The sequence below is a fragment of the Diabrotica virgifera genome, chromosome 3, assembly GCF_917563875.1.
Source record: "Diabrotica virgifera virgifera chromosome 3, PGI_DIABVI_V3a".
Classification (NCBI taxonomy): Eukaryota; Metazoa; Arthropoda; class Insecta; order Coleoptera; family Chrysomelidae; genus Diabrotica; species Diabrotica virgifera.
Window position 1 is genome coordinate 210,907,809 of NC_065445.1, and position 15,781 is coordinate 210,923,589.

General features: G+C 32.5%; 1 protein-coding gene and 1 long non-coding RNA gene across 6 annotated transcripts in view; both read left to right on the forward strand.

Annotated features, from left to right (window-relative positions):
- The window catches only part of LOC114332176 (syntaxin-1A), an 850,840-nt gene that overhangs the window by 510,093 nt on the left and 324,966 nt on the right, over positions 1-15,781 (forward strand). The gene's annotated exons all lie outside the window — the stretch shown is intronic.
- Positions 1,288-1,589, forward strand: LOC114332175 (uncharacterized). The gene is made up of 2 exons (XR_003652757.2): positions 1,288-1,383; positions 1,484-1,589. It is a non-coding gene; the product is annotated as an uncharacterized LOC114332175 (long non-coding RNA).

Genomic DNA, 15,781 nt, shown 5'->3' on the forward strand with positions numbered 1-15,781 from the left:
GTTAAGGTATTTGAGCAATGTGAAAAACATCATCTTGTTTCCATCTGGTTCAGGAATTTTGGAGTTGCTTTTACATATTATAGCTATGATACAAATGTTACCGCCACTCATCTAAAAAATATTTCATTATTATAACATACAAAACTACATTTTTGCACGATTGATCATTTTTGACTGTTTACCGTGACATATTTTACGTCAGTAGGTGACATTTACTAGCAACTCGACGGTAAGTAATCCGACTCGACGGTAAGTACTCCAACTCGACGGTAAGTAATTCACTTACCGTCGAGTTAAAAAATCTCTTAATTTTAATTTATTTTTTGAAAGCATAAAGAAAACTAACGAATTATTTATTAATATTGAAACTTATGGTACAATTTGTTAAATTATTTAATGAAATCCCACTTGTTTGGGCAAGCTTCTTCCCAAGCCCGTTCAATTTCTTCAAATTCACTTTCGCTCATATTTTAATTTATAATAATCAAAATTGTACTTAAAATTATTGACAACTAAATAAAAACTCAATTCTCTATTGTTGTTATGCACCCTAGTTACTACCTAACAACCAAAGTATCTATCTTGATAAAATGAATGAAACTAGTCAATATGACGAAAATGTTTAATTTTATAATTTATAATGGTATCAATCGTGCAAAAAACGTTATAAGCATGTCGAACGTTAAGGGTAACCGATCTCAGACAATAATTGGAGTCGTCACTCCGCTCCTCCTCCAAACAATTGTCTTCGATCGGTATAAAACCCTTACCGTTCTCCATACTTAATATACTATATTATATTTGTTAAACTAACCTTTATATCACATCTACGAAAACACACTTCACAAGTCATTATTGTCTTTGTATAGTACCCAAAATACGTATTTATAGTAATATTGTCCTCATATACATACTTATAGGCTATTGATTACGTATTTTAGAAAGGAACTACATACAATGTTAACGGGGTTTTATTGTTTCATATAGTCAATGGACCTCTAAATATAAAATACCGCGAAGTGCTACCATTTAAAGGGGTGCGTTTTTGAGAAAGGGGTGAATTAGTCCCTAGGCACAGGGCGAATTACGGTGAGTTCTTTGCACTTTTGGTACAAACACTGTAATGATATGCCGATATGCTGAACACGCCTCGACACTGGGAACCGAGCGATTCTCTCAATTCGCGCAGATGCCCCCACCGAGTTCCACCTCTCCGAGACAACACCGGCACACGGATATTTAAGAAGGTCTCAAGCAGAAATCAAGCAGTCCTGAACGACCGTTCTGGGCTCCATAACCAGCCAAGCGAAGTGAGCGAGGCAGGCCGACCTGAGTCGCAAACTTAGGCAGGCCAACTCGAGACGCAAGGTGTACCGAAGTGAGGTAATTTGCGACTCGTATTTCAACGGAGGCAAGCGTAGTGAGCGAGCCCCCGATAAATATATACTTGAATATCGCTGTTAATTTTGTTCTTCTGTTACAGACGCCTATCCGGGGGAGGACTTCGCTGGGACGGAATAGAAAACGGAATTATTATTTTGACTTATTTTGTATATAATTTAGAATTGATAGATTTGCTTTATTTTCAACCTGTGTTTTACTGAGTCTGTCATCCCAAAAGAACTACCACGTTACAACACGTCTACAGAAAATTTGTTCCAGGTTAAATTTACTATCGAAATATCATATCTGAAGGTCGAAAATATGTTTTTTACAAAAATATATTCAAAAGAAAAGCAAGAAAAAAACACGAAAGGTAGCAATTTTGTTTTTTGCCCCATAACTTTTTTCCACGCAGATATAGGTATGGGCATTACTCTACAGAAAAAATACTTCCATCCTTCCTCTTTAAAATGACGTTTGGTAGAAATCTCTAAGATTTATAGTTTCCAAAATACGATTTTCCAAATTTCGCCATTCACAGCGATTTTGGCCCATTTTCCTTGTTATTTTGCAAACATTTTTCTGTAACTGTTTTCTACGCAGATTTAGGTATATGCAATGTTATATTAAACAGGAAGAAACGTCAATAGTCTTTAAGATGGTCTATTGTAGAAGATTATAGGACTATTTTTAAGTAAAATATGGTTTTTCAAAATTTTATTCTTTTAATAATTTTTGATATATTTTACGATTATTTTTAAATTTCTCATTGTAACTTTTTTTATTGGATATTCAGGTATATACATTTTGTAATAAAAAAGAAAGCTTATTTTCTTTAATTTACAGTGTTGTATTGAAAAAAACTGTAGGATCATTTTCAAGCTAGATATGCTTTTTCAAAGTGTGACATATATGTACACATGCAATAGGTCCCACTAAGTTGGAATCATATGGAAAACTTTTTTTATTATTAACTTTACGAAAAAAAGTTATTCTTTATATAATGCTCTGCATAGTCTAAAACCTAAGATGCAATCATCAGATATCAAATTTTATCAATACTTTACGAGGTATGTTAAAAAATATGAATTTCGCTCAGGAGTAAAGTACCTTTATATTTCAAAATATCGAAAAGTGTTATTAAGAAAAGTTATTTGGAATTAACAATTATGTTACAATATGTAACTATATTCTTCTAATTGAAACAAATAAAAAATTTTAAAATTTTTTTCAAATTATGGATACCCTTGGGTATTCTACGGATATCTTGTTTAAAAATAGTCCTAGAATTTTGTGCAATACACCATTTTAAAGTAAAGAAAATAAGCTTTTTTTGTTATTTCACAATGTATTTACCTAAATGTACAAGAAAAAAGTCATAATGAGAAATTAAATAAATAATCATAAAAAATATCAAAAATCATTAAAAGTATAAAACCTTGAAAAGCATAACTCGCTTAACAATAGTCGTACAACCTTATACAATAGACCGTTTTAAAGGTAATTAACTTCTTTTTCTACTAAATGTGTGATTTACAGTTAACAGATTTAAAGTTACAGAACAATGTTTGCGAAATAATGGGGAAAATGACCCAAAAATGCTGTGAGCGGCAAACTTTAAAAAATAATATTTCGGAAACTTTAGATTCCAGAGACTTTTACCAAACGTCATTTTAAAGAGGAGGGATGGAGATTTTTTTTTGCTACGGCAATAACTATACCTATATCTCTGTAGAAAAAAGTTATGGGGAAAAACAAAATTGCTGTCTCCCGTGTTTTTTTCTTGCTTTTATTTTGACTATATTTTTGCAAAAAAAAAATATTTTTGACTTTAAGATGTGATATTTCGATAGTAAATTTAACCTGACACAATTTACCTGTAGACGTGTTTGTACCAAAAGTGCATAGAACTCACCCTAATTCACCCTGTGCCTAGGGACTAATTAGTAGCACTCTATGATTTTATCAAATTTAAAGGTTCATTGACCATATGAGACAATAAAATCCCGTTAACGTTGTAGTTCCTTTTAGCTCTCTTATTTTGAACATAATCAATAGCCTATTAAAAACTCAACAAAATATTAAACAAATAAACAATATTATAAGAACATTCTACAAAAACATAGGGAAATATAACCACAAACAACTGTCAAATTTGACTTTATCGTACGAGTGACGTAGGCATTCCCCCCATCACTTCCGCCCACATAGTTACGAGACAACCTACTCCCTATCTATGAACCTTGGTTGATGCCTGTGTTGAAATAGACCGTTTCCGTTATTTACGTCTTGACACGCTATTAACGTTTGCCTTTGCGATATCTCTCTATTGTGTAGACACTTATGTACACATACTATTTCTCAGTATGTGGCCTGGTATGATGTTTTTCTAACTTTTACTTTGTTGAACAGTTCTCTTGCCTTGCCTATTCTATGCAGCACTTCTTCGTTTGAGGTATGCGATGTGTGTGTGTGTGCTATCGGATTTCTTGACTGTGGACTTAATCCATTAGCCGAACCAAATTTGTTTACTAACTAAATCTTATGAGATATCTGTTATACTCTCATTATATTTTTGAATATGAATGACCTATTTGATAATAATGATTTACAAATATAAGTACTTATTATTTTAATGATAGCTTCTTTCATTTTTTTTTATTTTATATATATATACACACATATTTTTTTTATTATTATTTTTTTTTCTTTTTTTTCTTTTTTTTTTAATTATTTTAATTTATTTTTTTTTTTTTTGTAATTTATTTATATATTTTTTTTTTTATTTTTTTTATTTATTTATTATGTGTTTTTTTTTCTTTTTTTCCTAACCTAAGGATTATTAACTGGGATACATAAGAGCTCAGGGGTCTTTCAGAGCAAAATCAAACAAGACCAGACCACGGAAAGGAGGGTCAACAAATGGGGTAAACAAAGGTAACTTATATATATAATTTCACAATTTTAGTTTTATATTATTAATGTGTTTAATTAGGATCTCGTAGATACTTTTATCTTTTGTAGCAATCAGTGTTTGTAAACTAAAAGGTTTTCTTATGTGTTGTTTAGTATGAATTTGATTTATAAAATGTTCTACTTCTTTTTCTTTTAGTTTGCAATCTAATATCATATGTTCTGCGGATCCTAATTCTCCACATTCACAACAGTTTGTGTCAGACAATCCTATTTTATATTTATGTTCTGGAACTAAGGAGTGACCAAACCTAAGTCTACATATATATGATATGAGGACCTTGTTGCCTTGATAATCACTAAACCAGCCTTTAGATGGAATATATGTTTGAATACTTTTATAATACAGTCCCTTTTTGGAGTTGGTATACCATTCTTTCCAGTTATTCATTTTGTTGTTATTAATATAAGCATATGCGTCATTTAGTGTTAGCTTATATTCACAGTTAGTTTCTAGTTCTGTAGCACTCTTTGCTAGTTTGTCTACAATTTCATTGTGTTTTAAATTGCAATGAGCTTTTATCCAGCAGAAAGATATTTCTTTGCCTTTGGCTTTGAGTTCGATAAAGTTTCTTATTATTTCTATAATAATATGATTGTTATGTCCTGTCCACTTTTCCAATTTACTTAGAGCACTTTTGCTATCTGTCAGTATTACGAATCTATTGTTGTTATTGTTGATCGTGGCTATGTATTGCATTGCTTTCAATATTGCTATTAGTTCGCCTGTAAATACCGTGGTATCTTCATCCAGTCCTATTCCTTCTTTGTACTGTGTTTTAGGGTCCCATATGGCAGCAGCAACTTTAGAGTTAATCTTTGAGGCATCTGTATAAATTTGGTAATACTGTGGGCATAGTGTTTCTATATCTGCATTAAACATAGAGTTCCTTAAATTCGCTGGAAAGTTCGAATAATCTTTCATGTAAATTGGCTGTATATTAGGAGTGCTATTTAGATATATTTGAAATGTGGGTGATATTTTTGATGTGTATAATTTATTTTTAAATTGGCGCAAGCTGTTATATGTTTCAGCAAGTAGTAAAGAAGGTTTTTTCTTCCAGTATTCACTCGTTAGGTCATGTATAAAAAGTTTTTGACACTTATCCCCTATTAAACTCTCTTTAGCAATACTTTTAAGTATAAACTTTTCGCATAAAGTTTTTCTTCTTAGGTATAGTGGTGGTTCATTACACTCTATACTTAAATTTGACAATGGGGTGCTTATGAGAGCTCCGATAGATAATCGAAGGCATTTATTTGATAACACGTCTACTTTTTTAAGATGAGTTTTGGCTGCCTGATTATAAAATATGCATCCATAATCTAAAATAGATCTTATGTATGATCTGTACATTATTAATGAAATATTGGCATCTGCTCCCCAAGTTATGTGACTTACTGCTCGTAATGCATTATAACCTTTTTCAGCTCTTGTCACAATGTATTCAATATGGTCTTTCCAGCTCAGTTTTCTATCTAATATCATCCCCAAATACTTAATTTTAGGTTGAACTTTGAACTGGACGTTTTGTATTTTTACTAGTTCGGGAAGTTTTTGCTTTCTGGAGAATATGCAAATTTGTGTTTTATTTAAAGATATTGTTAAATTTAAGTGATACAATTCTTCAAGTAAACAACTGTATACTTTATTTATTATTTTGCAGCCCTTTTCTATCTCGTTTTGGTCTACGTAAATACATATGTCATCTGCAAACTGTAATATTTTACCTTGGGTACTATTTGATATGCTTTTACCTATATCCGAAGTATAAATAGCATATAATATTGGGCTTAGAATACTTCCTTGAGGTATCCCAATGTTTGATATTCTGGGACCTAATAGTTTATTCCCAATTTGGATATACAAGATTCTATTACTGTAAAGTTTATAAATTCTCCAGCATAGTATATCTGGGATTCCTATTTTCTTCATTTGGTGATACAGGCTTACCAGATTAACATTGTCATATGCATTTTCGACGTCTATAAATGTAGCTACAACTGACTTATTAGTAGAAAATGAGTTGTAAACATCTAGTACCAAGTGTGATAAGTTTTCCATTGTTGAACATGATTTTCGGAATCCAAATTGTGTTGGAGAGAGTCGAGAATTTTTCTCCAGCCAAAATTCTAATCTTTGTTTAATCATTCTCTCCAATGTTTTCAAGATACATGACGATAGCGAAATGCCTCTGTATGAATCAGGACAATTTGCGGGTTTGTATTGCTTGAGAATTGGGACTATAATATATTCTTTCCATGAGTTTGGAACTTCCATGCTTGTCCATATGCGGTTTATTATATTTAGTAGTTGTATTTTTCTTTGGATAGGCAAATTATATAGCATACTATAGTGAATACTGTCCTTTCCTGGAGCTGAGTTGTTATTGTTTTTTAAACAATTTTTAAGCTCTTCCAAATTAAATAATTCTGTTAGAAATTTACTGTCTTCAGTGATTGTACTGTTCGTTGTACATGTAATTTCTTCCTCTAGGACCCAAGGTCTGGCAATTTTGTTAAAGAATAGTTCGATCCATTCATTTTCAACTATTGGATTTTTAGATGGATTATAGGCGTTTTTTAATTTTCTAATCTCACTCCATATTTTACCTATCGGTGTATTTTTGTTCAAACTATTACATACATTTTTCCATGAGGCTCTTTTACTATTTAAAATAATTCTTTTTTTATATGCGTCTGCTTGCTGATATTTTAAGTAATTTTCGTGATTAGATATTCTTTTAAATTGTAAAAAGGCCTCTTTTTGTAGTCTAATAGCCTCCCTACATTCATTATTCCACCATGGTTTATTAAATTTTGCATTGGTCACTTTTCTCTTCTCTGGAATGCTAATTTTACTAGCATCATTTATAGAATCATAAAACATTTGATATTCTTGTTCTGTATTTTGTCCTATATTGTCTTTTTGTTTATTGCTTAACAAGTAAGAGAAAACTGTCCAATCCGCTTTTTTAATATCCCATTTAATTCTATTTCTAATTATATCATTATTATCAAAACAGGTATTTACATTACTATCATGTGCAAATTCGATAACTACTGGATAATGGTCTGAACCCAGACTCATATTTTCTGTGTGCCAAGAGCATTTATAATAGATATCTCTTGAGCAAATTGTTAGATCTATAGCTGACTTATTTTTATTCATGGACCTCCGAATTAATGTTTCCGAACCGTCATTTAAGAAATTAAGTCCACATTCTTCCATAGCTTCAAAAAGATTTATCCCTTCGCGATCAGTTTCATCACATCCCCATATTTTATTATGGCAATTGAAGTCTCCCCCCACTAAAAATGGTTTGTTTAAACTATTAAAGAACCTGACCCACTCATTTTTCGATATACCTAGTTTAGGTTTTGCATATAGAGAATATAGATTTAAAATATTTTGATTTAAAATGACTTGTACTGCAACACACATTACATTATTTATTTTATAAAAATCTAAGTTATTCTGAAAATTTATGTTTTTATTTAATAATATTGCGACCCCTCCAAAACCTTGCGGTCTATCTTCGCGAAATATATTATATCGAGAAAAATTTATGTTTGTGTTTGGTTTCAACCAAGTTTCACTCAATAATATAGCCAAAAATTTATTTTCAAATATATATTTTTCGAAATGTCCCTTATTGTGTATTATCGATCGTGAATTCCACTGTAAGATTTTTTTACTTGTTAGATCCATTTAAAATTTTTTCTAGACTATCTTTAAATTCTTCCATAATTTGTTTATTTTCTGTCGGCAAAAGTTTTTTACCTAATATATTTTTAAAAATTGTTAATATATTTTCACTAAGGTTTTTGTTTGTTGTTTGGTTATTTTGTGTTACCTGTTTGTGATACATTGGAATATTCTTAGGAATTGGTAGAGGCGGGTACGCAGAGGTGCTAGGATTGTTTAAAATATTTTCATGTTCTTCCGAATATGGGTAAACCGATTTATTTTGAGTGGCTTCGCTCCATTTTCTTTTTGTTGTTATTGTATATCTATTTCCTGCATTTGATGTTTTTAAGGCTGAGGTATAACTATTACTGTATTTTAATTTTGCTTCTTCAAATGCCATATTTTCGTTTACCATAAGATATTTGATAGCCTTTTGTTTCTCAAACTCAGGACATTTTGCTCGGTCCAGTGCTGAGTGTTTTCCAAAACAGAATAAACAAGTAGGCTCTGTTAACTCACATGCTTCAGATTCATGCTCCTGTCCACATTGTCCACATCTTTTTTTCCCTCTACATTGACCAGTGACGTGGCCATACCTTAAACAATTTAGGCATTGTATTACTCTCGGTATATAGGTTTCGACTTGATATATCATTCTCTCAATGATAACTTCTTTTGGTATCATTTGTCCTCTAAAAGTCACCACTATCGTACCCGTCTCTATCAGCTCGTTGTTTGATTTTCTTTTCATTCTTTTTACACTTAATACCTTAAAATTACCATATTTACAAACAATAATGTCCTTTAATTCGTTTTCTGAGATACCTTTATCGACCCCTTTAATTACTCCACTTTTTTGTACCATAAAATTAGGAATGTATATGTCATAATCTTTTTCTAATAAATTTTTACTATCAATTAAAATATTTGCGCTTTTATATGAATTACATTCAATTCTAACTTTATTTCTACCAATAACGCTGATGTGAACTATATTATCTCTTACCGTAGGTTCTGCAGAAAGCACAAGACGCGCGGTGGCGATTCGATGTAGACGGCCAATGTGCCCGTTTCGGTTTTGTAAATAGACAAAATACGGTCCTTGGTCTCCTTGTGTATATTTATTTTTAATAGGTTTAATTAGCAACTGGTTTTCATTAGAATTATTGTTATCGCTTACCTGATAAACTGGAAAAAAGTTATTTGATTGTGTTTTTGCTACCTTTTGTACCTGTGAACTTGCATTTTGACTTATTTGTGTTTGTTTTTCCTCCTGATCCAGTTCCATATTATTAATATTTATCGTCCCTCCCCGATCGGGTGGATGTCCTTTGCCAATGGTATTGACTTCCATTTTATTAATTACCGACTCACCAAAACTAATTTTCACCGATCACACACGCAAAAACGAACTGTTCGCTTCGAATGCTAAATCGATACTGGAGGTATGCGATGTCCATGAAGTTTTGAGGATTCTCTGGTAGATCCATTTCGAGTTTTTTTCGAGAATCACAAAGCAGTTTTTTTATTTTTTCGAAAGAGTTGTCCTGTTTTATTTTCGATTTTATTTCTAGATCAGGATTTAGGCTACTATAGATCCAACATCTCGGGTACTTAAATCTATTGATCTGTTCTAAAATGTGCCCATTTATTGTGCAAGGTTGAGGCACGTTTTGGGATTTTCGGATTGACATCACTTTGGTTTTATTATTAATGTTTATTTTCATACCAAATTGCTCACAAGTCGAGTTAGTCTTGTTGATGAGTCGTTGTAGACCCAAGTCGGAATCTGCAATCTACACCGTATTATCGGCGTATTTGGTGCTGTTGATATTTACGCCATTCACCTTGACTCGATCCTTGAAATCTACCAGTAAACTCTTTAAATAGAAACTTGGAGTACATATGAAACAGCAGGGGCGACATAACACATCCTTTTCTAACTCCTTTCCTAATTCCTACTTCTGCGGATATGGAACCCTCGATCCTAACTCTGATGTTTTGGTTCCAGTACAAGTTTTTTAGTAATTTGATGTCTTTTCCAAACCGACTTCTTGCAAACGTTCTAATATTAGGTGGTGTCTACTATATCAAGTGCTTTTTCGAATTCTATAAAGCAGCGATACTCAAAGTGTGTTCCGCGGAACCCTAGGGTTCCGCGATACCCCTGTAGGGGTTCCGCGAGAATTTAGAAAAATAATTCAAGACACCTCTCTTTGTTCGACTTTTCTGACGCGGTATAGCACGATTCACGAGGCGTGGTCGAACCACAGAACGAACTTAGTTGCCTCCTGTTGCCTCATACAATTTTACTAGCCTTACCCCCATACAATTTCACCGCCGATACACGACTTAGTGTGACCAAAGAATACCCCAACCAACTTGGTTGGTTGGGGTATTCTTTGGTGACTTAGTCCTTAGTCAGTACTGTCAGTAGTCAGTCGACAATTAGGGTTCGAAGCGATGAGTACCTACCTGCTAGAAAAAAGTGTTTATTTTTCTACTGCTGTATTCTGATTGTATCAGTTTTGTACTTTTGTTGTTTGTGATCGTACGTTATTTTGTGGTTTTTAATAAAGAAGAATGGAACGTTGGCTTAAAGGCGTTAAACGTGATGCAACAACATCTTCTACCGAAGCCGAATGTTCGAAAGCAGTACGCGCGGAGTATACAGCAATTACCGGTGAAGACGATTATGCAACGACGTCAAGTTCCGCGGTTTCAAAGGCGAAAAATAGGAAGTATGATGACACAGTTTCGGATTTGTTGATTCCAACGGCTCACTTATCTGCATTTTATGTAGTAAACTGTTTCCTAATAGTTCCAATGGCACCTGCTAAGTTGCGCCGACATTTAGAAACTGTACACCCCGAGTCTAAAAACAAGAATAAAGAATTTTTTATACGTAAAAAAGAACAGTTATTGGAAAGTCAAAAAACTATAATGCATTTAACCAAAACTTTCAATGAAAAGGCCACAGAGGCATCATATTTAGTTAGCTATCGCATTGCACAAGCAGGTGAAGCGCAAAATATCGCTGAGAATTTAATAAAACCATGTGTGTTAGACATAACAAAATGTATGCTCGATGAAAAATCTGCACAGCATCTTTCTACTGTACCGCTATCGAACGATACTGTTTCACGGCGTATTAATGATCTGGCCAGCTACGTCAAACAAGAACTACCTAGTTACACGTCTACAAAAAACACGATTCACCTTGCAAATAGATGAGTCTGCTGATGTCGCTGGTCTAGCTATCTTGCTGGTTGTCGTGAGATATCCATATGAAAGTTCTTTTGATGAAGACATGCTTATGTGTTCACCGTTGTCCACAAACACAACCGGAGAGGAAATTTTTAATAAAATAATTATGTTTTTTGAGGAAAATAATCTCAGTTGGAACGATTGCATTGACATTTGTACAGATGGGGCCAAGGCGATGACAGGTAAAACAGCAGGATTAGTGTCACGAATAAAAAATAAAGCTCCTAATTATTATAGCTCCAGCCATTATATCCTGCATAGACAAGCACTTGCGATAAAGCAAATGCCGTCAAATCGAAAATTAGTTATGGATGAAGCAGTAAAAAGAATTAATTTTATCAAATCACGACCATATTTCCGATTGTTCTCATTATTGTGTGAAGATTATGGCAGCAAATATAAAACACTATTGCTCCATACAGAAGTGCGATGGCTGTCTCGGGGTAAAACTTTAACAAGGCTATTTGAACTTAGAGCCGAGTTACAAATGTTTCTCTCAGATACTTATTTCAATTTGAAAGACCGTTTGTATGATAAAACTTGGTTGTTCCGACTGTCTTTTATGGCGGATATCTTTCAAAAACTGAACGATTTAAATTTATCATTGCAAGGTAACCAGACAACAGTGTTCCAGGCCTGTATCAAAATAACTGCGTTCAAAATAAAATTAGATTTTTTAATTATTTGCGTCAGAAAGAGAAATATAGAAATGTTCCAAGATGATGTATTTGAAGAATTGATCAAATATCTCACTTCCATGCGTGCATCTTTTGATGTATTTTTCCGAAGAACAGAACACAAAAATGAAACTGAATTCATGGATTCATAAACCCAACTTACAAAAGTCCGAAAATATGTCAAACGAGATATACGAATCTCTTTTAGAAATGTCATGAGACACATTTATGGAGTCATTGTTTAAAACGATTGCCAAAATGGCTCTGAATATTCTCCTCCCGTTCCCAACAACATATTTATGCGAAACAGGATTCTCAACATATATGCAGCCACGAAAACAAAATACCGCAATAGACTGGACGCCGAACCTGATATGAGACTTCAAATTAATGTCATCTATCAAACCTGATATCAACCAATTGATAAAAAATAAAAAACAGTTTCATACCTCCCATTCGTTAGACACAACGTTATTTTTTTATTTTAATATATTCTATTATTATACTTGTTATGTAAGTAAGTAATAAGTAACTGTTACATTGGAATTTGATTATGCTTATTAATAAAAAATACACTTTTAAAAACTATTGTTTTATTGTAGGGTTCCGTTAAGTATTTTGCTTTCCAAAAGGGTTCCATCACCAAAAAAGATTGAGAACCGCTGCTATAAAGCATATCAATATACCTTTCTGTTGGCCGTAGCATTTTTGGGCGAGAACTAGTAAACTGAAGAGGGCTTCTCCCAAACATGTTTATTTCCTTCTGGAATATTTAAGGATATTTTCTGTTTCATTAACATATCACTGGCTATGCCTGAATCAACATTTAGTAGAAAACAGAGCATCATCCACCATTTTTATTCGCGTATGCACCATTTTCAAGATAGCATCAACCATTTTCATTGGCGCATCCATCACTTTTTTAAACTTCACCTAATATGCCATTACATCTAAATTATTAGTGAAGATCAATAGAACCTGATACTTGAACATGTCGCACCCTCAGTGCAAGACTGCAGTAACTCAAAATTTTATGAAAAAGAAGTAATCATGGAATTCGATTGTAAACATACATATCTATCCCCTGTAAAACTTAAGTAACTTTCAAATGCTTAATGGGCTAAATATTACATCAACAGTTTAACTATTTTGCGTTTTTGAACATAAGTTCCGTGCAAAACTGTTGTAACTCTAATGTAACAGAGTTACAACAGCTTTGCACGGAACATTGCAACGGATTCGATAACAAGCAATGAAACAAGTAAGATATTTGTTATTTTAATATATATATCTGTGGTGTTTAATTTCCATCCATTAACGGCTGAGACAATAAACAAAGATTTTCGAGACCAATCTATTCATGTAAATTTTATGTCCTTTGTGTGATATTATACAGTAGAACCCCGCAAATCCGAACTAATTGGGGGGACAGCGTGTTCGGATTCCGAAAAGTTCGGATTATCCGAAAGTTAGCCTTAACTAGTATTTCAAAGCTTTCATTGTGATTATGAGTAGCCAAACGTTCTCGCAAGAGTGAGGACAATATTTTTGGACTCAAGTTGACTACGAGAGAACCAAAGTAAGTTTGTGTTTAACCTTTATAAACACTTTATAAACCTATATATTAAAGTATAATATTTATTTTTAAGACATTTTAAATGTCAAAGTCCTAGTAATCCTACATTGTCTAATTTTCTGGCTTTACTCTGCATAATAAACATGTTTTTAAGTTTTTGTCTTGAATTTTTAAATTTTTTTCACTTTCCGTTGGTTCGGATTTGCCGAAAGTTCGGATTCGCGGGGTTCGGATTTACGGGGTTCTACTGTATTTATTTTCCATAAGATGTGTGCGATGTCGTTTGACCATCTATTTGTTAGATTGGATTAAAACCAGACTAATTATTTACGACCAAAAAGTATTTTTTCTCATGAAAGGAAAAACAGTTATCTTAAAACTTGTGTATTGACAATACTGAGAGGTCAAAAATATCTATTCTCAGAAAACTTACCAAAGAACAGCCAAAAGTTCAAATGGCCAAAAAGAAAGATTTGGTATACTTATCCCATTCGGGTATGATACCAGAAGCCCACTATAGTTTTTATAAAAATATTTTGGCACAAGATGATGTACGAGAAGAGACAACTACGATAAAACCTGTCAGCAACGGCCACTAAAAATGAAAGAACTATTGGCCGATATAGAAAGGGGGCCGGTATTGAAAGTTTTTGTACTCTAGATGTACATAATTGGTTTGGGGAATTTTTAAACTGGCCGTTAGTACAGGTGGCCGATGTTGGCAGGTGGCCGGTAACACAGGTTTTACTGTAAAAGTAAATGTGTCTACACTTTTTACAATTTTCTCCGTGCAAAACTGTTGTAACTTTGAAATTCTAATACTAAATGTGTATTGATTAACAATTTTTTCCGTGCAAAAGTGTTGTAACTTTGAAATTGCTAATTTTTTTTGCATTAATATTATTTTATTTAAATTTCTATTTTTGGTTAATGTAATATAGGCTAAAAAGCATGCAAAATCATAATCAAATGTTCATTTTTCTTAAAACTTGTGTCTAATTTCACCGATATTAGCACGAAAATAAACAAAATCGTCTTTATCTCGAAACTTACTTATTTTGACTTACTACAGTCTTGCACTGAGGGAGCGATGTGGTGTTTACGAACATACATTTTTGAAATATTACACTAATTCGCATTATTGATATTATGTTAAACCAAACAATCAAAATAAGAAGTAAAATGGCTATATACACAAAATAAGTATTTACGGATTCAGTAACAAGCTAGTTTTACAGCTTTAAAAACTCGAGCTTTAAAATCAATAAAATTAATAAAATAAAATTAAGTATTTAAAAAAATACAAAAAAAAAAGAAAAACGTACATGAAAAGAATAAAATACCTATAATGAAACATTCAATGCAATAATATAATATACAGGGTGTTTCATTAAGAATTGTCCATATCGTAACTGGAGAAACCTTAGCACAAAATACGAAGATGTAACCCAAAACACTTAAAATAAAATATTCTTCCTTACCGAGATACACGAGTGTTTTTTTTACAAATATTCTAAAATGATTTTAGCCCACTGTTTTAACACTCTTCAATATTTTTGTTCAAACTTGACAAACAGTTTACACATATTAGGATACTTTAACTAGTGTTAAAAGATAGTTTTCCGCTGTTACCAGAGGCGTGCTGTAGGGATATATACTTCATTTTCGCCCCTTTTCCCCTTTACAATCTATGCCCTTGTCGTAATAATAATTTCAGCATGCTTTTTGATTCTTCGTTACTTTTTACGTAAATATCATCCTTTTGTCTCAATGCGATAGAGTAAGTAGTTTTCAAGTTATTTGCGTTTTAATGTAATGGATTCAATAAGATTATTTATTTTAAACACGTATATCTTATGGAATGTAGTTTAAAATACATAGTCTTATGGAATCCATTATCTTTAAACGCAAATAACTTGAAAACTACTTACTCTATCGCAATGAGACAAAAGTATGATATTTATGTAAAAAGTAACAAGGAATCGAAACAACATGCTGAAATGATATACGACAGTGGCGTAGACTGTGAGGGGAAAAAGGGGCGAAAATGAAGTATATATCCCTACAGCACACCTCTGGTAACAGCGGAAAACTATCTTTTAACACTAGTTAGAGTATCCTAACATGTGTAAACTGTTTGTCAAGTTTGAACAAAAAATAGTAAAGGGTGTTAAAACAGTGGGCTAAAATCATTTTAGAATATTTGTAATAAAA